Below are 23642 nucleotides of genomic sequence, written 5' to 3'. Positions count from 1 at the left end.
AATATTCTCTCAATTGATCATCAATATGGAAAAAAGTATTTGTAAAATAGTAATAAATTTTACAACGAAGCGATCATTCTGAATAAATTTATTATTTTATCTTGCAATTTTCCAATTTCCTTTTTCACACGTTGCTATATACAAACAAGTAAATAAATAATCATTATTCTTCTTTGTTTTCATAATAAAAAAAGATCGAATTGAAATTAATCAACTTTCTTAGATCTTGCACGAAGCTCAAATCGTTAAAAGCATCCTGATTTTTCAAGCAAATCGCGGAAGTATAGCAAGCTCCACGAAATTCCTTTGATTGTTGTTAATTGGATGCAGCAGATCCAATTTGTTTTATTGGTCGGCTCCCTTTTCTTGGCATTCGAAATGAATCAGGTCAAACGATCGAATTGACAGAATTTTGCCGGTACATTAACGCCCCAAAGACAACCGATTGTCATCTTTATGTTATCATTATCGCTTATCGGGTTATTTGCACGACAGAATGATCGAATGTGTCCATTTATATCTTCATGTTCTGTTTACGCGAACCGAATCATGATACTTTTCATGTAAGGAGAATAATTTGTTTTAGAATGAAATAAAACATTATTTACAATTTATGAATTTAAAACTGGTTTACAATTTATTTCATCGATTAATGAAATTTTTTTATGAAACATGACGAATGATTATCTTTTATCGTTGCAAATACGAGTTCTTTTATTCATATTTTTTATTAGATTTGAATACATTGAGGAATAATTTGTCGATCAAATTATTAAATTATTGTCGGTTTATTGTTATAAATTTTTTGAAGTAAAAAACTTTTACTTTGTTGATTTAAATTAAAAGAATTACGCAATATACTTTGAGTATATTTTTTACGATTCGTTTTTATAAATTGTTTCAATTAAAATAATTAAAATATTTAATTGAAATCAAACTTGATAATAAATTTTCAATGTTCGAAGTATACGATAATCAAATCATAATCGAAGGATTCGTAACAAAATTGTCTAATTGCAAAAAATTTCATGATTTGATTAAATATATTTTTTCTGTAATATAATTACATCTATATAATATAATAATATATATATAATTAATATTTTAATAAAAACATTTAAATTATTAAAGAAAAATCAACAATTTTAATGTATTTTTCTGTTCGAAAAAAGATAAAAATTAACAAAAATATGAAAAATTCTCAGCCAAGATTGAAACGAATAAATTTTTCAGTATCACCGAAATTGATATAAATAAAGATCATATCAAAAGAATCATCATCCCAATGATATCTTATTCTTGGAACTGTCTATAACCGATTAAAAATTAAATCTCACCATCAAAATCAATTATTTTATCAATTTATTATTTTATATTAGCGTTACGGTTATAATTATTGAAATAGATCACCAATCGACTGACACAAACTATTTCGAGTTCGATGAATTTTAGATTCCAAATGAAGATGAAAAAAGTAAATGAAATTGTCGTTCTAAAAGACGGATCGAAATTAGAGATATCAAAATCCGAGTAAAAATAATTGATCAGGAGGTTATTTCGAATTCTCGTGAAAAATTTATACGCATACTATATTCACGGGTATCTAACGAACCGTAGAATAAACTTGGAATGCAGAAAACGCTTTGAATCGTTTCGAAATGTTCGGAACAATTTCATTCGTTCCCCGTACGCAAACGTTTAACAAAGAGAATCGACTTCCAACTAACCTTAACGCACAGTTGATGCGCCGAAAGGGAATGGAACAAGGGAATTCACCAGTTTCCTATTTTACAGCTTCAACGGAAAAGGAAATGGACAATTCTAAGAGTGAGAATCGATCGGTCAAAGTTGCACAGATATTTACCACAAACAATCCTGAAAATAATTGAGGTTAGATGTACGTTGACTTGTGAAACATTTCTTATAAAATATCGAGATCCCTTTTACCCTTTTTGATGATATATAATAGGATATTCTGTAATTGATACGACAAAAAAAGATGATTTAGCATAAATAAAAATAAATTTAAAATACTGAATAAGTTATTTTCATTTTAGACTTTTTGTTTTTGAATAAGTGAAATTGGATATCGATTAAGTACGAATTAATTATCGACAGAAGATAATTTAATGTGAAAATAAAAAATGATAGAATAAATTTTTTTTTCTCATAAAATTTATTTTATGAGAAAATTGAATTTGAAAATTCACTTTATATGATTGAATTCTTGATTGTAATATGTTCAATCTCGATTTTTTCAAAAACAAAGATTTAAAGGATAAAATTTTATTCTACATAGTTTCACATATAGAACAATCATTTATTGATGATTCATTCATGTCCAAAAAGGAAATAGCCACTTATTTAAAAGATTTTAAATTATTTGAAAATAAAATCTAAAATGAAAAAATTTTATTTTCATTCATGTTTTATTTTATTATCATATTCAATTTTATTTTCATACATACATCATCCGATTGTATCGTTAGTTATGATAAGCATATTGTGTAAATTTATTTATTTTTTGAAATTTTATCAAATTTTTTACTTTGTTTAAAAAAAATAAAGGTGAACAACGTGTAAAAAAATAAAATTAATTATCATATATTATTTTTATATATCTAGTTGCAAAAAATAACAATAATTAACTAACTGTTATTGTTTTCTTCACATTTTTTTTGGAATTTTAAATTTAATCTAATAATCTATAAACATTGAATATTTCTTTTTACATCTCTTTTTATATCTCTTTTTACAATATCCAATTTTTTGTAAAAAACATTATAATTCTTGGCAAGTTATTTAAAATTTTTATAATTTTTATATAATCTATATGATTTTTATATAAAGTTATATATAAAGCTTGGTTTTATTATAATATTCTCTCTCTATTATATATTGTAATTAGTATGCTAATTATGCTTAAGTCAAATTGTTCAAGAAGAAATTAATTCATTATATTTTCTTAAACTAAATTTGTTTCTTGAATGGGATCTTGCTGCATTTCAATATTTTTAAATTCAAAAAGAAGATAATGACTTTTTTACCAATATGAAAATGAAAACATCTATCTTTACAAACAAAATGAAACAAAAAGAATTTGTCGAAATAGCGAAAGAGAAAAAATTAAAAACGATACGTTTATTCATACTCTTCAAATCGAACATCACTATTATTTAGATAGTGATGGCCATTATTTCAAACCAATTGATTTCTTGCGGAGTGAATCGATTGAATATGCGTTCAGAGTCAAGGATCAATCCTCGTTCCCATGGCAAGAACAAGGAATTGGAACGTCTCGCGCGAATCAAATGAATTCAAATGCGCAATGAATATTCAACGGGTCTGTTTTTCTCCCCATGAAAAAAATCTGAAATCATTTTATCGCGATCGATATAACATAACTGGATCTTATCGAGTCGAAAGAAAATAGGTTTATATGCTACATTGCATTTTCTTCTTCACTTTTGTGCACATTCTAAAAATTCACTTATGTGAGACTTATCTCGAGACGTATTGCCAAGAGACAAGCGATGGATTTAAAACTACATGGAATTATTTCGAATCAAATTATGCAGATAAACAGAGTTATCTTCTGTCTTACTTTGCAGAGAATAGAGACTCGAGACAATTCAAATTGTCTTATTGTCTAATCTATTATTTAGCTTGAAACTCACCGATATATAAGAAACATTTCAAGATTAATTTACAATAATTTTATAAATAAATTTTTTAAATCGGCAATAATCGTTGAAAAAAATTGAATCCAGTATTAGTTAGAAAGAATCGTTAAAATTCAATCAATAAGAAAAGAAACAGTATAAACTATGCAATTATTAAATTTATTGTAAAATATATTAAATTGCACAAATACTTGCATATAAGCAAAATTTATTGTAACAATTCAAACTAATATGAAATTATAATTTTCTTCAAAAATTACAACAAATCATTTGTTATATTTAGATCTCAGGCAATAGTTCATAATCTTAGTAAAGGAACATTTAATATAAATACAGTTAACAAAGTTAGAAAGCAAACCGACCGTAACTTAGGATAACTTAGGTGAAATGGTTCGTAAGAAAAGATCTGGATATTTAGAGTAATTGGTAGCATGTGGCTTTATCGAATTGAACAGGGGAGGGTCCCCTTTTTTGGAATAACGCACTTAAGATACAGTAGAAACAAGTTAGAAGCCCAATGTTGAAATTTAAAAACAGATATAAAAAAAAAAAGATTATAATCAAAACAATCAATTGTCATCAATTCTTTAAATTATTTTACTTATATACAAAATAGAAACAGTATCTTTTGATCAATAGTGATTTTTTTCTTGTCGCATTACATTGTGATATTTCTTGTTACTCATAAATATTCTTAGATATAAATTATAAAGCATTAAAGAATATTTTAACCGGTAAAAACATTTAATGAAATAGGATTATTTAACGAATCAAATTTAATTTCACGAGAATCTTCACATAGAATCACAAAGGATCAATATGTCATAGGAATTGTAAAAATTATAAATGAAGAAAATATCTTTTCATCGTTAACTCATGGAACGATCCCTTCATATCCTACAATCCTTCCCACGGTCGACGTCTCGCCAGTCTGATGCTGTTTGCCTAACAATCACGTTAAACGAGTTATCTTGATCACTTTGGACCTACGATCAAACATATGCCCTCTATTCCGAGACCTCTTCGTTCGCGGCCAACTGATTGGATTTTATTTGCACGAATCTCTCGATATGGAGAAAAAAGGGCAAGGATATAAGGGTTCATAATTGCTACTCTTTGTTGAGCGAGTAAGATATACAGGAAGATAGAAAAAAAAGATTCATAGCTTTAAAAAATATTTTTTTTCTTTTAAATTTATAGGTTAATTTGTATGTATGTAATGTCTCGCGATTACAATAAGATTTAAATCACTTGGAATTTCAAATTTGTTATGTACACAAGATGTTAATACATTCCACTCATGGAATAAATTTAGAGAATTTAAAGATTCTCGAAATAAATAGAAAAATTAAATGTTAAAAAAAATTATGCCCAATATAAATGCTGATTATAAGATTATTAAAAGGATATTAAAAGATCTGTTGTTTCCTTTCGTTACGTTCAAAGTAATTAGATATTTAAATCAATTAAAACTCGATTGGTTTTCCTTAATGCGTGCATATCGTGTCAATCAACAATTCTGAAAACATTGTTGTTGATCGTTCGAGTGAAAAACCGAGACAGTCAGACAAAGAACTTCTGTCTCGCAACTGCAATTACGACGGAGTTCTGGTTTTATTGGAGAACATCTGACGTCGAAATTACGGCACTGCGTTTCATCATCACGTAAGCTTGATTAATTGAACAAGTCTGCGCGAGCTCCCGGATCGTCGACGATTAAGCACGCAAAAGCCCGTATAATCTTCGAAACAATTGGCGATAGCTGATTCGAGCGCGCGAACGTAATCTACAACGGGGTGTGTACACGAGCATATTTTCGATGTTCCTTCTCTCTCGATGAAATATTCGTCTTCCTATCGATTTATTTATTAATACAGTACGGTGTTATTTCGAGAAATAAACAGTGACTATTTTTCGAACGTAGAACGAAACAAGTCTGATAATTATCTAATTTAGAGACTAGATAGACAGATAACTAAGTTTTCTAAATTTAATAATATTTAATTTAATAATATTTCTACAGATATAGAATATATGATATGATATAGGTATAGAATATATGCTTAGATTCATTCATAAATGCAAATATAATTCAAACTTAATCTAATCTCTTTAAATATTAAATTTTAGATATTAATATAAAATAAATGAATAATTGAAAATAATAATAATAATTGAAAATAATTGAGGAAGAAATTACTATATTTTTATTGGATTTATTAGGAAATCTTAAATCTAATTTAATTTAATCTGTTTAGAAAGTTTTTGATTGAGTGAATGGAAAAAGAAAATGTGACATCTTTATATATTTCTATGAGATATTAGAAAAATTTATTTAATCCAATTCTAATTTAAACGTAACTCAAGTTAACCTCTTCTTTGGTTAATTTTTTCCATATTATATAATTCTAGTGAGAAAATATTATATATTTATATATTAATGATATTTCTATTTATTTTTATGAACTATTGAATAAATAAAATCCTTAAAATAAAATTGTTAATACAATGAATTTTTAAAGAATTTCAAGAAAAAATGATGAAACAATATTTTTGATCAATATTTTTATAAATAAAAAATAGAAATAATAACTATAAATTACATAAACTATCATAATACTACAATATTATGGTAAATTGTTAATAGAATTAGAATTAAGAAAATAATTTTTTTAAAATTAAAATTGTCAATTGTTTATCTTCTATTAATCATGAAAAATCTCTTTATACTCGAAATAATAAAAGATATATTATGTGTTTTAAAATTAACATTTCTTGTTCATATTTTTTTAAATAATTCTTTTGGAATTTCTGAAAGCACCATATTTTTTTTTAACATAAATATCAAAATTAATTCATTAGTGAAACGAAGAATTTAAATGAAGAATTATGCATGAATCAGTAATTTAATTTATATTTCTGAAAAAGAAAAATAGAGAAAGATATATACGAAATGTTTCTCTCTAAAGCATGTAACGTAGCAAATTATAAATTTAATAGAAAATTTACTCATTTATTTTTTAGATACTTTTAAATACAGAATGTTAATATATATTTTTTGTTCTAGAGATCAAAGCAAACAAAATTTTTTTTATATAAAAATAATTTATATAATAATTTATATAAATAATTTCTATGTCAATTGAGTTTATTATTTATTAGATGATATCTCATTTTATCTCTGTTTCACTTCATCTATGTAAAGCAAATTTAAAAAATTTATCAACATTTTTATGTTAACTTTTATATTTCAATCTCTAAAATTGACATAAAAATGTCCTTCGAATATATTAATCTTTTGTAGTTCTATATTCAATATATCTATATTTATATATATAGATTTTATTCTACTCCAATATGTAGTCTATCTCTTTATATTTTATGCTTAGACTATATATAAATATATATAAATAAATATATATATATATACATATACACGAACTTATTTTCTTTCTCCTGGAATGTATATCACGAAAATTATTATAAATCACAAAGAGTTAGTAATTCTGTAAAAAAAAAAAAAAGGAGAAAGAAAAAGAAACGAAAAATATTTTGTTCAAAAATTAAAACATTGAACAAGTCCTCGAAATATTTTAATTATATTGACATTCCCAAGAAAAAAACGCGAGAAATATTCAATCTACTTGACTCTATTTTTATCCTTCTGTTTCCCGGCTTGCACGATGTCGAAACTCGAATTAGAATATATTAAACGATGCCTACACGTCCTGCATGACGAACTGGTGCGGTTGTCAATTTACAATCGTACGTGGCTCTCGCGCCTAGCAGAAAATTCTCTACGTTGTTACGTACGCCTCCGCCGCTTTGAATCCCAGTCTGACAAATATTGGAGCTCGAATTACCGTGAATCGCACGGAACGCCTCCCCCGCAACTGGCAAATTTTGATCTCGGATGGATGGAGGAGAAAGAGAAAGGGAGAGAGAGGGGGAAAAAGTGGCGACCTGAATTACTGTCCTCTCGCTGATACGCGCTATGAAATGAAACGTTATAACTCTTTTACTTTTATTTTTTATTCCGCTTTCTCCCTTTCCTGACCTCTCTTTCCTGTGCGTTTCATCCAACGAGCAATTTTTTTTACATTTTTCGAAAAAATTACCTATTGTGTATATGACATATATTGAATTAATGTATCACGTTGGCATAAGGACGAAAAGAGCAGTAAATCTTCGAGTCTCAAAAATTATTGGCAAGCGAAGAATTTTAGTTTGGAATATTTGAAATTAATGTGAAACACAGATTTTGTTTTATGTTACTGTTATTATTGAAAATAAAAAAACATTTCAGATATTGAATGGCTTCAAGGATGCATATTTTGAATGTTATTTTTTTTTTTATAGATGGAGAGGATATATGAAAGTCATTAATGTTCTTTTTAAATGGGATTATATATTTTTTATTACACTAGTTGATACAAAAAATGAGATATTTTTAACTTGAAGTTTGTAAAATATATTATAAAAAACAAGGAACATACGAAACAATACTTTATTGTTCATATTTCTTCTTATCTTTCATATGGTAAATTTTACAAACTTCAAGTTATATTAAAAAATCTGGTAAAAATTCCATTTGGAAGAAATATTAACTTCCATATACATCTACAAGAAAATTAGTAATATCACAATATGCTTTGAAATCATTCAAATTTATGAGAAACATTTTTCGCTACGAATAATAATAGTAATAAATATCGTGAATCAAGATTAAAATTACTCTCGAGAATATGATTTTATTGAAGCTAGAACACGTACGTTTAAATACCGAAAATGGAAAATGGAGGGGAGAAAATCGTTGGTTATTCTCGATAAATTAATTTTTTAAAAAAATTATCGATTGTTGCACACGACATGCATCGAATTAATGTCTCGCGTTGTCGTGAGAGCAATAAATCTTCCAACTGATCACAAAATCCACGATATCGATACGCGAGAAATCTCAATTTGAGATATCCGAAACGTAATTACGTTTTTCTGCGTACATATTAAAGTTACGTTTATCTCGGAAAAATGATTTTATCGAATTCAGAACACGGTGCAACATTTAAACGGTGAAGGAGAAATGGAAGAGGATGAGAAACGGAGAGGGGGGGAGGGGACGAGGGAGGAGAAAATCGTTGGTTATTTTCGATAAGTTAATTGGTTCTCCATAAGAATTACCGCGAGGATGGATCGTGGTACGCGACACGCGTTATTAATATTCCATTTCCATTAACGATTCCAACGATCTAAAGTGCAGAGTTATCAGGAAAGAACGTTACCGTTTAAATTTCTATCCACCGGACTCATCCCTCCCGTCGGTTCAAATATTTTCATTAAAGTAATTGATTTCCATACCGCCCCACCATCGAGGTTCCCGAATATCTCGATTCGAAACGATTCTGGATTAGATTAGGTTGGGATCACTCGAGTATTGAAATGGAGGAACGTTGAACGTCCCTCGTAGATTATATCGTATTTCATAAGAGCGAGGAATTATATATATTAGATATTAGATTAATTTTGTTATAGTTTTTCTTATTTATTATTATAAATCGTTTTTCATCTTTTGAAAAGCTCTTATTTTTACTTTGTAAAATATTTATAATTGAGGTTATATTAGATCAAAGAATTAAATTTTGATAGAAATAAGTAATAATGAATGTAAGTAAACATGAGTGCGTTTAAATATAATATAATATATATAACATTAATAAAAAATAACTGTAATTACAGAAAAAAAGCTTTTAAAAAACATCGGCCAATGACTGGGTCCACAAGTTTTGAAATGACAAATGGATTACAATAGAAATTCAATATCTATTACAATCTTATATTGTTCTGTATAAAAGTATTTATATGAACAGAAATTGTCAAATATTATATATGTACTAATTACAAGATTACAAGTGTTATATATCAGGTGTTGATCTTAACGAATGTTACGATCGCGATCACATGAGCGTTACAATGATGGACGTTACGATGCATAGAACTAGTGTAATACAATGCTTACAGGACTATAATACCTCATTTAGTACCGTAGTTCGTGCCTGTAACAGCAGATGGTGCTGTACACTGTACGAAGATTCAACTGTAAGGTAAGTTCCGCATCATGGTTTCATCAGCCTTCAGGAAAGTTATCAGGTGTGGTTAGTCTATTTGGAAAGTATACAATCTCTGGATATACAGTGGTATTATATAAAGGAATTACGAATGATTCTTCTTGCAAAAGACATGCATTAAAACTATGAATCTATTCTTTTTTTGGATTATCGATAAAAATTGATAATTATATAGTAGTTATATAGCGCATTATATAGCGATATCAGTTACAATTGTCAGTTGATAAAATTGATAAAAATAATATATCTGCTTTTTTGATATTTTTTCTTGTTACTGTCACTAATATAGTAAATTAGATTAGTAATGTAAGTAAATTATGTGTCATCATTTCCTTATGTTATTATTCATTAGAAAACTTTAATTACCAAAATTGATCGAAATATTTATCCTTTTAACGTTCGACTAACATGTGACTTTAGTTTCAAATTTAAAAAAATTGAAAATATAAGACACTTTAATATCTTTTTTGCTATGTACTACAATTATTGTATATATTAATGCTTAAATTATTATAATAAGAAATTGTTTATTATAGCTAGAAAGAATTAATTAATTAGTTGAGAATTCTCTGAAGAAATTTCTCATCTTTGGTCAAGATAAATGAACTGAGCATGGACATCGCAGTTCGATAAAAAAATTTGATAGAACATAAAATTCGTTTAAAATTATCTTTTTATTTAATTCTTACAATAATTGACCGATTCCAAACTTGTATAAATAGTTCAGTACCGATAATGGAAAATTGATTGAGAGAATGATCCTCTTTTATGTGTGGAGTTGTTGGATTGGTAACAGGGAGAATTCGTAGAATAATAGTATTATAATTAACTAGAATTTCGAGTGAATGAGCCGATTATCTACCAGGTGAAATATAGTTTCAATGATTGTTAATTCTGCATATCTACGCTTGTTCCGGTTGATTTTAATGGTTTAATCGATTAGTAAATAAATAATTTAGCGAAATTATAATAAAATAATGACTAACTCGATCCATATAAAAATAGATTTTCGATTTATAAAAGTATTCACTTATAAAAAATAAATTCATTATATTCTATATTAAGGAAATACAATATTTCATTCAGATATCATAAAAATAATATATAAAGTTTTTTGCGAATTTTTACATAAAATCAAATTTTTATGAATAATATAAAAAAATGAAATTTAAATGAACATTTAAGGCATTTACTTTATTTCTAAAATCATAATGCGGATATTTTACTTTGAATATTTTATATCTTTTTAATATGTATATTTTGTAAATTTTTGTATATTAAAATTTTTTAAAAAAAATTATAATAAATTATTGACATAAGTTATAATAATTATAACAATTGTAAATGTTATACTACATGTGTATACGTAATTTATGAATGTTAAATTATTTAAACGCCATTTAATGAGTGCATTATGAGTTCTGAAATCGTATTAAAACAAATTAATAAACACGCTCAATTTATTGATATCTATTTAATCTTTATATGAATATAACATATAAAATAAAATAATCTTATACAGTTTTATATTCTATATAGTATATATATATATCTTTCTTATATATATTTTACTATATATAAAATGAAGATATCGAATAAAACAAGACTAAATAAATATAACCTTTGATTAGAATTCATATTTATTTAAATGACAATCTGTTTATGCGAGCTTACTCATGAAGCTCGATATTTGTAGAAATCATCTAACCAGGAAATGAATAATTAAAATCTATAATGCAATGAAGCGTGAACGACGTTTGATAGACGCAAATCATTTATTCGTGTAATTATATCTGCCAATAATCGAATTCCCTCCGTGCTGCCAGGATCGGACGTTAAAGAGATCCGATGATTGTAGTGGATTTTAAAATTCCAATATATTCACACGAATATAAAATAGTTTACATTCTTACATAAAATTGTCCGAGATAAAATATAATTTTATTTAAGCTCTACGTAGACATAAATTTAAATTTATATTTATGAATTCTTTAATTTTTCTTCTCTTTAAATTTATTTACTTATTCTTTATTATTTTCTATTTATTTATTATAAATTCTTATAATCCTTTTCTTTTAACATAACTATCATTATTGCCATAATTATTATTATTATGTGAAATAAGATTTCAAACTGTTATTGAATATCATTGATAAAATCTTAATATTCACGATTTTTGTCTATTATTGTAATTATTGTCATCATTCAGGATATAAAAGAGATTTCAAATAATTTCAAATCATATAAAACAACTTTAATTTTTATTTTGAATTATTTACAAAATTAATTAAAATTAACTACAAGAGCTTTTTTTATCCGTATTATATATTCGGAATATCTAACATCAAAAATATGATTTAAAATCTAAATCGAATATTTTTTTCATACAGATTTAAAAATAAATAAAAAATTGTTAATAAATTTAAATAGTAAATTTTCATAAAGGGTATTGAAAAAATAAATATATAAGTATACATATAAGAAATTTAAATTGACAAATTGTATTTGCAAAACCAATTATCATTGATTTTAATTGTAATAATAAATCAAATTTGTTTAAGGTTTTGATTAATATAACTTCCAATGAAATTAAAAAGTACAACGATTTAATTAAAAATACTATTTAAAAAAATGCATTGCTTTAAAACGTTTTCTTAAAAACTGCAACGACCTGATTAAAAAATCCTTATTATTAATTCTCGGGATTTGCACGCATGAATTATGAAAATACGATTGTACAATCATAAATTCAGGAAATTGTGAGAAGAACGCGATACATTTTACGATAAATTACCTTTCTTTTCCATCATAAGTAATTTTAACTCACGAGAAAGAGCCATTCCTACGTTAATGAAAATTACATACGTGTCTTTGTAATCTTTCAAAGCCACCAGTGGAAATATTTTCGCGTATTCATCAAGAGAGTCCTTTTCATTAAAAATTATATACGTGCTATTAATAAGGACGTTGTCTCGAATATCTACAGTGCCGAATGTAATCCTGTGTCTGAAGCAGAGCGTAGGGAATGATTTACGATTGATGCAGGCATATTTGCGACGATGAAAAGTTATAACTTCGCCATTAGGAATTTTAAATTAGGAAGAGCGGTCGATTTATACCGCGGTAGGAAGAAAAAGAAAAAAAAAGGAAGAAAGAAAAAATGGAGGACGGAAAGAATCGGACGATCATTCGCATTGCAAATCGTCGAAAATCGCAAAATTGATTCGACATGGGATAGAGTCGGCTCCACAATTCGTTATTCGATAATAAATTCGTTAATAAATTCTGCGTACTAACTTATGATAATAACACGTGGAGAATGTGTGTAAGCGATAGATAACCGGCTATATTGTCGTCGATAATAGGTGAAAATTCAATTCATTTCGTTTCACGATACGTTGAATAATGTCGGAAGTAATTTTTGATATCCTGTTCACGACAAGAATATTTCCTGTTCCAGGTTAGTATTATTCGATTATATATTCGCGTGGCAACGTATCTCTATCTTTTTTCCTTTTTTTTGGTTTTATTATTTCGTTATATTATTATCTCATGGATACAGCAGATATCCGCTCAGTTATTCAGTAGTGGAGAGGCGAATATTGATTATCGATAAGTTATCGATATCTTTTCAATACTTAACGATATATCGATAATGTCGTTAAGATGTCATTAAGGTAAATGGAAGAGAGGAAAGATGTATTTAGTTTTCTGTCAATGTAGTTTAGATTTAAAGAATTTTCTTTATAACTGATTTAGCAATTCGAATACATTTATTCATTAAATGGATAATATATTATTTCATATAACGTAAAATAACGTAACATTGGGAATAAATAGTTCGTATAAATTGATACTGGAAATAAATAGTTCATATAGATTGATATTGGAAATAGAATTTTATTAAATATTAAAGATAGATATTATAAAGTAAAATTAAAATTTTCGCATAAATTTTCTTAATTCTTTTTTTATATTTTTTTTAGAAAAAAACAATCAAATATAAAGGAAAATTATAAAGGATTTTTAATGTAAATAATGTTCTAAAAATAAAATATGAAAATATTTCAAAATCTCCAAAAATTTTTCGATATTTCTCCAGCTTTTCTCTAATCTAAAATAATGATACTCAACTTGTACTTGATTTCTTGTAAATCACAATTTTTATATACATAGTTTTTTACATAGTTTTTCGAAATATAGTAATATAACAATATAATATTTAATTAATAATTTTCAGTATTTGTTTGTTTTAATTTAATTACATAATATATAGTGATTTCTTAAATTTTTCTTAAAGAAGATATTTGAATATTGAGAAAAAAAGAAGGTTTAAAAAAGATTGAAAAACACTAGTCTAGAGAAATCAATATCGATACACGTACGAGAGAGTATAGAGCAAACACCGGAAGACAGTTTAATCCGCTTAAATAACACCAACCTCGATTTAACGAGAGTCTGACCTGGGAAAATTAATAACACCATAAATTACTTGGCTGTTTTTCTGTTTTAACTAACTTATCACACTCGCTTTTCACCTCATCTATAATAATCCGTTAATTATACATTATCGGTGTAATCACGAATAAACACATTGGGATAGATCATTGAGAAAAGTTGGATGTAATAATTAATTACATTACATAAAAGATCGAAGAAAACAATTAGAATAGCTTTATACGAAATTATATAATAATATCGACTAATAAAATATTAATATTAAAGATTATACAAAATTTGTAAATTGTGTAATTTAGTGAAAAACTTTTATATGATACACGATTATTAATATGTTGATTGTACAATATTTATTATATACAAATCGCCTCATGATGTTTGAAATGTTTAGAAAATTAATGTATTCGTGATTTGACACTTAGTAAAAGATTAATTTTAGAAGTCAAAACAAACATAAAAAGTAATATACAAAAATGTCTTGTTTATTAAATTATAAGCAATTTTATGAACATTATGTTAAATAAATAAGTCTCAATTTTTGTATAATTTTTGTATTTGTTTGATCTTTAGAATTTTATTAAAGGTGTGCCACGAATATATTAATACACTATGGATGGAAAAAATTGTCATGAGATAAGATTTTAAATTAATGATATCAATTTTATGTATCAGTATATTTAAAAAATTTAATTTTTACTTATTTTTTTATCTTTTTTATATCGTTTTCTTATATTTATAAATACATTCGATGAATTCTTTTCTTCTAGTTAAAAGTAAACGTATTAAAAAGTATCGAAGTTTAGAAGTTAATTAATTATTTTAAAGTTTCCTTACTTGCGTTACCGTGCATCAGCAGTTGACTATAGTTAAGATATTGCAACTTTCTTGTTTTATGTGATGTAAAAAGAATAAGTCAAATTTCAAAATAAGCCAAATCTTTAATTCTTCAAAAATTATCTTCGTTCATTCTAATATGAATAGTCCATAATTATATAGTTAATAATTATTTATCAATACTTGTCGATTTTAATAATCTTAAGTTATTTTTAAAAATATATATAACATAAAATAAAAATAAAAAACATTGTTAAAGTTAATATTATATCTACATAATATTTATGTACATGTAATAAATACTACTATATAATAACACTATATTAATATTATATAGTAAATATTGTGATGAATTAATTATTTTTAAAATTTTATTTGTTATAATATATCATACATATTAATCATAAAAATATCCCGACACTGATTTATGCTTAATTATAATGATCTATATCTTTAATTAAATTAATTATTAAAAGAAATGAATTTAAATTCATTAAAGAATTTATTATACTTTATAAATACACAAAGCATATTTAACATATGAATATAAAACTTATAAATATGCATATTATAAGTTTAATTTATTGTATTTAAATTTCGTATTTTCCTGCATTCGTCATAGCATGTTCATTCGTTGCAGCAGATTTAACGAGAAAAACAACTCGCTATAATATTCATTGTAACATCGTTCGTTATAAAATTCTCCACTCTGATTTATCCATCATAAAACAAACACTAAACTTTATTTAATACTTTATTCAAACCGTTAAATTTCCAAGCCATTGCAACAATATTATATTACAAAACGATTGCTTAATAACTTCCTCTTCCTCTTTCTCTTATGAAAAGCCATTCACGATTCACACATCCTAAGCTTCGATTCCAAGTAATTTCTCTAATTATACTGAGAATGCTGGTTACATATTATTCATCAAAGCGTGAAAGCAATCGACGTTTGAAGCACATAGGAAAGTGTACATACAAGATCATCTCGTATCTCTCAAAATGAAAATTCTAATTAATCCATCGTCGCATACCGGAAACCTTCCAAAAGTTAGATATCGCGTTTAAGTTTCAAGTAGAACAGTGAAATTCGACTCCGTGGCGTGGAATAAACGTATCCTAGTCGGTGTTTCCGCTTCCGCCGCGTCGGCTCGAGTGTTAACGGGCGGCACGTTCATCATCAATAACAAGCCCCAGGCAAGTGAGCCGGTCTCCTCCCTGCATACTAATACCGTGGTGAAACGTCATCGCCTTGAACGCGCGAGTTCGTCAATTGTGGAACGTCTCACAGCTCGATTTCACTGTGGCGAACGAAACGAACCGAGCGACAAACCGGGAACTTCCCGTTGATTTTCTTCCGAAACGACGACGTGACGCTCTGCTAATTTTCAGCTATAGTTGTCGATCTGTGCTAATTTTGATGAATTGTTATGTCATTGTGTTGATGTTGACATCGATTTTTTAGAGGGAATGTTAGTGTTTCGGAAATTCATTTATTACGAATTCAAAATAAAAAATCTGTCGGTAATAACGGAATTTATAAATATTACCATGTGATTAGATAGAAGAGGTGTTTGTGATTTCAAGTTCGTGATTAATGAAGGATATCTGGACGTGTTTTTTAGATTTATAATTAATATCGAAGACAAATTAATAATGAAATGGTTTTTAATATAGTAGTATACATAGTAAATTGATCTTTGAAAGCAAGTAAAAAGATGTTTTGAAATTATGTATTAAAACACAAAGATCCAAAATGATTTATTTTGATATAATTTCTTTTTGATTTTGTTTAAATATTAATGTGCATGCAAAAATAAATAATTAGTATAAAATTATAAATTATAGTTCATTATTTATTATTTTATAATTTAATTCTAAATGAAATCTTAGCTAATTTTTTGATTATTTACTATTTTTTAAAAACTTAATAAATAAAATCTCAATTGACAATTCTTTATACTAACTTTTATGTTTATTTTAATCTTTAGAATCAATTTTTATCAAATAACTGAATAAAAATAATACTTTAAATACTAATACTAATATTTTCTACAATAGTTCATATAAGTATTTTGAAATGAATATTTCATTAAAATATGAAATTAATAAGAAACTAGTATAATATTTATTTTTTTATAATAATTACTTCTAGAAATATTTTAAGCTTTATTATTAGTATTATTAAATTTTTCTCAGATCAGTTTGTATGATATCATGTTTTTTGTTTATACAAAATTGATAAATGCATACAGAATCAAAAAACAATTGATTATAACGCTCTTAGCAAACCGTAAAAAAAAAAAAAGGAAATAAATCTCTTAACTTTTTCCATAGTCGATACACTGTAAAACGTTTCGAACAAATTAACGTGACTATCCCCCGACGGATTAATCGGTCGACTGGTGACACGAGTGGAAACCGATAAATTCGAGATAATCGTTTGTAATTTGAAACCTTTACTCGATGAATCGTAAAACAGCGGACAAATTGTTTCTTTTTTTCATTTTTTCCTCTTTTTTCTTTTCTTTTCTTTTTTTTTTTTACCATCACGGTTCATACGTTGAGCGAAAAATTTTGAATTGCGAATGATTCGATGCAAATTCGTGTTTACCATTGTGTCGTGCTTCGATTACAGCTTGAAGAGATGTCGAATAACAATCGTCAAGCTTCTAAACAAGTGGTTTTCATAGAAACTAGTAATCGTTTCTTTCAAAAAAGACTGGAAAATTCATTCCAGTTTCGCGCCTATTTATTTCATATATTGTCGATATCGCAAAAAATATTAATATTAATAAATTATAGCAATATAGCAAAGTCGTAATTTAAATTAAAAAACATTAATATCAGAAAATATCTGATATTAAATAAAATATGTATTTTAAATAAAATACATATTTAAAACTGTACATTCTACATTTGCATTTAAGTTTCAAACTTTTAATTTAAAACTCTTTTTTGAATGTAGATTTGTGTTAAACTATTGGTTAACATTAGATACCTTGTTATATTTGATTGTAATATTAATATTATATGTATAATATTAAGTAAGATAAAGAAATCTCTCCATATATGGTAGTTGAGGATTAGTGAAAGGATGAATTTACATATAAATTATGATATTATTATTATAAATTGAAAATAATTTTAACTATATAATATTTAATCTATGATTCATCAATGATAGAAAAAGATTATGATGAATACATATATTTCAAAAAGAAAAATCAAAATTATAGAGGAAAAATATAATGTTGTGATTCCCTTTGATAGAGGATCTTTTCGTAATTTATAGTAGAGATATCTAGCAACAAATTATGAAATTTATATTTTTTTATTCTTCATTTAAATATATTCATGTTAAATGGAATATAGTTGCTATATTATAACTACAAGATGAAAGTTTTTCATGCAGAAATATTTATCACAAATTAGGAAAGTTAAAGTGCTGTGTGTTGGAATATATTGTATTTGATAAAAAACATTTATATCATTTACAATTTATATTATATTTTATTAATTTTTTCTATTATTAATTTTTTTTATTAAGTTTTTGAGATTAATGAATATTCATAAAATGATATAAATAAATAAATAATATATAATAGATAAATAAATATATAAATAGATGTTAGAAAATAGTAGTAGAATCAGAATCATAACATATTAATTATCCTAGGAAATTCTGAGAATTGTTGATGATTTCTTTTTCGATTTCTCTCGTTTTACTAAATCAAAAAACAAGAAAAAAAAACATTTCTTCATATAAGTGAGATAGAAAATAGTATTTTATTTCAAAAGTTATTTCTTTCAAGTTTTTAAAGATATAAATGATATGGATTAAAAATATTAAAATTTGAAATTCTGGAAATTACGAGAATTGATAACTAATTAAAAACTCATGCAAAAATATTATTTTTTAACAAAATGTCATAAAATCCTTCAATTCTTCGATTCTCCGATTGCAATATACAAAACTCGTGAAAGATGGCGCGATAATCATGAAAATGGGACCGCGGTTCCAAACAGTTTTTTCGAATCTAAACAAGAAATCAGCGAACATTATAATTTTTAAGAATGCAGCTTTTCTTCTATGAAAAAGATGGCGCGAGGTTGCTCCTCATCTATTTTTTCCTTTACCATTCAAATTTCCAGACTGGGCAGGCTTTGTTAAATTTCACGAACTCTCTACTTCCTCTTTATATCAGGTTCGAGCAATAGTACCCTTTGTTCACCGAGCGTGCATCGTTCCAACGAACTCGGCTTTTTCTGGAAATTCACTGGATAATTATTATCGAACTTCTGTTCTTTGACGTAGAAGCCTCGAGAAAAGTTTTACTTCATAAAACCTTGTCTTCTAACGACAGGTAAAGCAATCCTTCCACAAGTGACATAAGTTTTTATTGATGCAAGTCCACTCAACAATTAATTTGAAATTAATTAATATCGCTTAATTTGATATTTTTATATCGACAATAATTGTTAGCATAAATATTTGGATATTTGAAATTGGATATTTTAAAGATTTCTTTCTTGAAATTTGAATATCCAACTATATTCTTTAATTTTTAAATTCTCATCAATTTCAAAAACAAAACTATTAATGAAATATAATACAATTGAATATTTAAAAAATTTTTTTCTTTAAAGTGTTTTGGGAATTATTTAATATTTTGCTTTCGTTTATTTATTTTTATTCTAATGAAAAGAAGTATTTTACAAAGAAATTATATCTTAGGCTAATAATTATTATACAAAATATATAAAATAATTAATAAAAATAAGAATTAAAACGTTTTAAAACACGATTAAAAAGAAAACTTGCAATGTTCCAAAAATTAATTTTATGGAAACAATGTTTTTTAGAAACGCTAAATCTAAAAGAATTTTCGTTTCATGCTACTGTGCATCAATAGCTCAGAGCACAAGATCAGATGCCTCATCAAAGTCGAAAGTGCAAGCAAGCTTCTTCTTTGAAAAAAGAAATATATTCTCATTATCACTTTCAAAAATACACTTTCAGACACTAATGAGGTTTTCCGTTTCGTTCTCCAAAATTTATTATATGGATATCGTTAAACTGCAAGTAATAATTTAATAATTTAAATAATCGAGGATTTCGTACGTGGCAGATAATACCACTTTGTTCCTTGGAATGAATTGAAGCGGTAATCCATACGAATTGTGTGATTTATGGTTTATAAAAGAGACAAATACGCGAATAAACACGCGAGAGGTCTCATTCAAGTCGAGTGTGCCAAAGGTAAAACAGTCATCACGTAATAAATAACAATGGAAGAGGATTAGCGTACCATCCGAGTAGGGAAAAAAGGTAAAAGATAAATAGGGCTTATATAAAGCTTTGCATTACAATTGTTTTCCCTACTTTTCAATCCTTTTTAATTCCCAATGTTGCATCGGTACACCACTCATTTTAAAAGTGCGTGAAATTCTGTCACCGCTTTTCCAGCAGTTATTTGCATCTTTTTTTAATAGTAATATAGATCTCGGTTTTTGATCGAGAAATTCGAATATTGTTTTTGAAAATTTTTTAATTGTGCATTATTGTTTCAGGTTCGTATTTTTGAAAGAAATTTTTGAAAAAAATAAGTACTACTTCTTTTTTTCATTAAAATTTTCATCATTACATTTACAATCGAAAGATAAATAATTAAACAAATATGGTGAAGTCATACATGTATGTGAGTATTATATTTGAACATATATGTTCCACTAGTATATGTAACATTGAGTACCAGTGATTAAACAAGATATTTAATTATATTGTATAATTCGTTATTTTTCTTTTAGCAAAAATGTTCTTATACGTGTAAAGAAAACTATCAAGATGATAACTCAAATGAAGCTGAATCATTTATTTTTAAATTAATGAATCTTGATGAACTAGACGAAGATATTTACATGTTTTACAAACATAAGTAAAGAAAGAAATAAGTGAAAGTAGAAAAACTATCAAATTAAACTTGCATGGTTAGTCCAATTTGATACTGATATTTTTGAATGTATGTATTGTTGATGTATTTTTGAATGTATAAAGTTTATATGAATTTCATTATATTCAAATAAGTTAAGAAATTTATCACTTGCATAAAATAAATTAAAATTGATTTTTGTTGATCTTGAATCATAGATCATTATACATATTTCATTGATCTATTTTAAATATCTCATCTCTACACCAGTCTTATAATGGTTGAAGGAAGTTTAACGACAACAAATTTAAAATATTTTTGACAAATACGTAAATAAAATATAAAAATTGATAACCAATGAAAAGAAATAGAGGAAGAGGGGGAAATCGAAACGGATCATAGATAGAATCGATCGATTAATTCAACCTGAAGAAGTCGATGTCCAGGTGTCCCATTAATTGACATATCGGCTGACACTCCATTAAAGGTTAAAAAGCGAGGTTCGCGCGAATCCTGCTCTTGCCAGCTTCCGTATTTTCACGCGCAAACACGATTCGCTATTCAATTTCAATCCGATTATTTATTTAGATTATTCATTTGCTTGGCCGACCGGCCATGCACGCGACAGAACCCCGCCTCTGAACCGTCGAATAATAGAAAATCTGAATATTCAGAGATCGAAATTTGGTTAGCCCAAGCTTCGGCTAATGCATGAGCTCCTACTATTCGAATGCTTTCAGGAAGTTCCGACGACCATCGGTTACGAATCAATGAATCACAGAATTTCAACGCTTCCGCTCTCTCTACCTTTGCATTTTATTCGATTGATAACTGTACGAGAGCAGAAATATTTTTCTAAGATACTAATTGGATGTCTAGTTGGATTTCTTCATCATAAATTAATCTCAATGAATCAAAGTTAATATTCCAGTTGAAAAAATATTGTTATCGAAAATTATATTTTATAATTTATTAATACAAGTTATTAATACAAAATTTTATAGATATTTTAATTGATTTAAATCGATTCAGATTAAATGAGTAAGAGTAGAGACATAGATGATATTTAATTATGATATTTAATTATGTTACATATATCTTCTTTTTAATTAATTAATTGTCAAATATTACACTAATGACATATAATCTCTCAACAGTTGGTCTAAAGAAATTGCTATAAATATAAAACTGCAGCTTAGAGGCGTGTTGTATCAAATATAATAATGGAAGCCTAATGTAAGCAAGATTTGTTTAATCCAATCTGATAACTATATCAGTTACTGCGAATTCGAGCAATATTTAATATCATTAAATGACACATTAAAGAACACATAACATAGGGAAAAAGAAAATTTACACCACGATTTTGATGCAAGCAATTCAAATTAAATTTATTAAGCATAAAAATGTTGATAATATGACATTGTTGAACGTAATTCAATTATGGACAAATAATTCGTGCACTGTATGAACTGTAACTAATCAGGCGTCTGCATCGGACATAATAGTACTCAATCAGTAAGCTATAATTCAAATGATAATGCTGTAATACAATATAATAATGTAGTAATGGAAATATCGATGTTTAAGAATAAGATATTCCATAATCATTTAATGACTGTTGTTATTAGCTTTATAATTAACAATACAAAAATAATGGTTATCGATCTTTTATCAAATCTCTGAACGACTCTGATCTAGATTTAGACATTTGTTTTTTATACAAATCATTATAGATCTTAAACTTACATTATTCAAATCTTGTTTAACAGATCCTATGGATAAAATTAATATTCTTGTCAACAATTATATTAGAATATATCTTGGATTAATATAAGTCATAAAGCATCCATATTATTCCATATTATCCATATTATTCCATATAATATTCCATATTATATGGAATTCTAATGTCAATCTGACGCTTATATAAATTTCAGAAAATAGCCTGCAAATATCTCTTAATGAAACCAATTCCATCGACATAATCGCCAAAAAATTCGACATCAACTCCACCTCCGTTGCGTTCCACATCCGCAACAAGAAAGAAGCTAATGGCACATTGGAAATCAGACGAATTATTTTCGAATGATATAGCCTTGATGCCGCAGAAAAATGCACTAAAATCCTATTATGGTAATGCGACCGCATGGAATGGTCCATACCAGTTGAAGATTTTTATCATTCGCAGTCCATCGTCGCGCGATCTTTATTCCATTTCATTTTTCAATCACTTGCAAATTTTTATGACGAGAAAAACTTTAATTTTCCCTTTCCCTTGTGAGAATTTCACCGAGAATTTCAACACGATGTTTGGTCGCTTGGTGTGTGCCAACCGTGGTGAAACATTTAATAAGAAGGACTGGAACATTTTATGTAAATACACAAATATAAATAAAAATCTAAAGAGAAGCCGCAACGCTTTTTTCCTCATTTCCTCTCTTTTCTCATCCTAGCTTAAAGGAATCCTTTTAATTTCGATAAATTACGAGGTCGGAATCGTCAAGCTTTTAAAATTAAAGTAACAAGTTTTAAGCGAATACATCGTTTCGAAATTATTTGTCTGACGATTCGTATTTTTATTTCTTCACGCGCTTGCTCGTTGAATA

At 26.5% G+C, this 23642-nt stretch overlaps 1 long non-coding RNA gene across 4 annotated transcripts; it reads left to right on the top strand.

The window, feature by feature from the left end:
• Positions 1–15542: 15542 nt before the first annotated feature.
• Positions 15543–23442, top strand: LOC107997188 (uncharacterized). 4 transcript variants are annotated; one of them, XR_009832098.1, is made up of 6 exons: positions 15544–16572; positions 19309–19467; positions 20233–20432; positions 20675–20802; positions 20912–22551; positions 22974–23442. It is a non-coding gene; the product is annotated as an uncharacterized LOC107997188 (long non-coding RNA). The 4 variants fall into 4 exon arrangements; XR_003697576.2 differs by having other exon boundaries at positions 15556–19467; positions 20912–21091; positions 22191–22551; XR_009832099.1 differs by having other exon boundaries at positions 15543–19467.
• Positions 23443–23642: the final 200 nt, after the last annotated feature.

This window comes from Apis cerana, linkage group LG11, assembly GCF_029169275.1.
Source record: "Apis cerana isolate GH-2021 linkage group LG11, AcerK_1.0, whole genome shotgun sequence".
NCBI classification, from domain to species: domain Eukaryota; kingdom Metazoa; phylum Arthropoda; class Insecta; order Hymenoptera; family Apidae; genus Apis; species Apis cerana.
Note: the sequence above shows the minus strand (reverse complement) of the source record. Positions and strands in the feature narration are given on the sequence as shown.